This window comes from Camelina sativa, chromosome 20, assembly GCF_000633955.1.
Source record: "Camelina sativa cultivar DH55 chromosome 20, Cs, whole genome shotgun sequence".
Lineage (NCBI taxonomy): Eukaryota > Viridiplantae > Streptophyta > Magnoliopsida > Brassicales > Brassicaceae > Camelina > Camelina sativa.
In genome coordinates, this window is record NC_025704.1 from 9,955,885 (window position 1) to 9,959,228 (window position 3,344).

The following is a 3,344-nucleotide window of genomic DNA, read 5'->3' on the forward strand; positions in this document are numbered from 1 at the left end:
TTTTGGTCAAAAAGATATAACATTTATTTCTGCATTTTGAACATATCGATTGACTATATTTATGCTAAATATACTATTATTTTGGTGAAAAACATATTAACATCTATTTTTGTATTTTGAACATATACTATTCGAAAAGATTAGAGACAGTTAAGCTGGAAGTGTTGACCATAACAGCCCGTGGCTGCAGCTCAGAAGACACATGATCGCCCCGCCACCCATCACTTACTTGGGCACAGCTAGTCCTGCGTCGGTCGCAAGAAAAACTGCAGCCATTGGTGTCTTCCTGGAGTTCCTGATTCTTGGAATATGGGATTCTTTAGGTATTGGGAGATGGTGAACCGGAGATCGACCGAGATCGACGGTTGAGATGATAAACCCAAAAATGGATATCATAAAAATATTATTTTAGAAGATGTTTGATAAATGTTAATATTGGTTTAGGAAGTTTAGTATTATCAAGAATGTATAAATAATATCTAGTTTACATTTATTCTGATCTTAGTTTAGGAAATTCATCTCTATATAAGAAGATGTATCTTGTACAATTATAATCATGAGAGTCTAATATAATTCTTCCTAAACACAATTGTGTTCTTGCTCTCATCAAATCTATCATTAGGCATTTTTCTTAAGCACGTACGTCCGAAAGCTATTCAAGATGAAACAATATATACTTGGTAAATAGCTGTTGCAAGATTTTTGACGGCTGAGATTTTGATTGGGTGATTAGGCTAATTGGGTGGAGAATATGTAATTACTGACTAGGTTAAGCAACTTTGTAAAAATTACAAAGATTTGAGTGACCTCATAGGTTATATATATACAGTATTAAATATTTATAGTCACAGGTGTTACTTTTATTTTTTTGTTGTAATAGAAGTCGCATAGTTTGTGATATCATTTGAATATTGTGTTATTTGAATGTACCTACTGACTTATTTAGAAACATATTTTGTATGATTTCAAAAACGTTAACTGTAAATTACTTATATGAACAATATCTTGATAGTTTTATATAGATTAAAAAATATATCAAATACTATACATCATCTAAAGAAAAATTTATGCACCACTCATTATTAATTTATACATGACTCATCTCGATCCGTTCGATGTACTGAAATGGCCGACGCTTCTCGATCCTCTGTCGCCATATATAGTATAGCTGCTCCAATTTTTCAGATACAAACAAATAAAAAGGAATTATGAGCTATTAACAGTTAAAATTTAAAACAGAGCCCAAAAAAAAAAAAAAAACAATCCAACTCACCAGAAGGAAGGAAGTGGGATTACGGAAAAGTTTGAAAATATTATATATCTGAGAGCTCAAAATAAGTATATAAAACTGGAACAACATTTTAGAAACAAATAATTCAGAGGTACTGTAGCTAGGATTAAATAGAATACAAAGTTTGTAAATTAAAACTGATTTATTGGCTTGTGACATGAAAAAAACTACTTACTTTTATGAAACTCAAACGATAGATCAGAAAGAAAATGATGACACTTGTAACATGTAGTGCAGAGGTCTTACCTTAGGGCATTTCCAACCCCACTCTATTCTAGAGTCAAAACTCTATTATAGAGCAATTCTATTCTCACCTCTAATTTTTTACACTAACTCTTGCTTTATTATATAGTTACTCTATTTAAAAAAAAAAAATAGAGATATACATTAGAAATGGTCTTATGGCATCTCCAACACCACTCTATTTTAGAGTCAAATCTCTATTATAGAGCAACATTTGCTTCAACCCTATTTTATATTTTACTCTAAAATAGAGAAAATGATAGGATTGCTCTATATATAGAACAACTCTATTCTCATTTCTATTTTTTTACACTAATTCTATTTTAGAGTTGAAAATAGAGTAATACATTAAAGGGAAATAATTAATGCTATATTTTTGAGTTACTCTATTTTAGAGGAAAAAATAGAGATATACATTGAAGATGGTTTTAGGCTTAAAAAAGAGAATTGATAAGAAAAATTCATAAAAATCCTGATAAAAAAAATAATAATTAAATGCACTATATATATGAATATTTGATTAAAAACACACTTACACACATTGACATCATTACTATTATTTAATTTATTTTAATCAACTGATAATAATTTGCCCCACAAGTCTAATGCTAGGAAAATAAAAAAGTAAAACGTTTGAGAATAGCTTAGCATTAGGGAGAAATGAGTTTTTTTAGTTAGTAGTGGCAACAACATCTAATAGGATCTTTGGGAGTTCGGCTTACACAATCTGCTTTATGAAATCCTTTTTGAACACAGTCCACAAAGCATTCATGCAATTCATATTCTCCTTCCACACACAAATGGAAGCAATGATCATATGAGAATTTTTCAATCTTTGCACCTACAAAATCCCACGAAATACATTAAAGTATACGTAAAATTATATATAACACTCCAGACAATATTATAAATGTATTTAAAATATATGTACGGACATCCAAGAACAATATCTATATATGTTACGTTACAGACATCCACGAACAATATCTAGATATATATATATATATATATATATATATATATATATATATATANTATATATATAAGTTGCTTTAAAAAGCGATCAATGTTGACTTGCAAATAACAAACACAAATTGCTGAATATACATGAGGTCAAAACCACATGGTTAGAGAGCGAAACTGCTAATATGACAATGTGAAAAAAAGATCACAAGAGTTTTTGTGATACCCATGATAATATTTTTATTGTATAAAGTTAACAAAAAAAATATGTTATACTTTTGGATCTTGAAGAAAGACTCCACTTATATATAACTCTTGCAATCTCGGGAAATCTGATTTAAATTTTTTTTTTAAAATTTTACTATATATTAAATATTTTCCCATTTATGCCAAAAAAACTCTTGTTTTCGTCAAAAAAAAGTATTAACATTTATTTTCTCTAATTTGAACATATAGTTTGACGAAAAATATTTAGGTTCACCCCTAGGGGTGAACCTCTCACCCCCTCTTCTCTCAGCCAATCAAAATCTTTCATCTAATATTTCATTTAAAAAATAAATAAAAATTAAATTAAAAAACAACCCAAATTAAGGAAACAAATTCTGTATACTTTTAATTAAGGAAAGTTAAATATTTGGCTTGGTTTAGATTTTTAAAACTAGAATAAAATTATATGTTGGTTTGGGTTTATAAATGAAGTGGTTAGGGTTTAGATTTTACAATTAAAACGAAATTATATGTCGGTTTGGGTTTACAAATGAGGTGGTTAGGGTTTAGATTTTACAATTAGAACGAAATTATATGTCGGTTTGGGTTCACAAATGAGATGGTTAGGGTTTAGATTTTA

General features: G+C 28.7%; 1 pseudogene; it reads right to left on the minus strand.

The window, feature by feature from the left end:
* LOC104772373 lies at positions 2,209-2,727 on the minus strand (annotated as a pseudogene).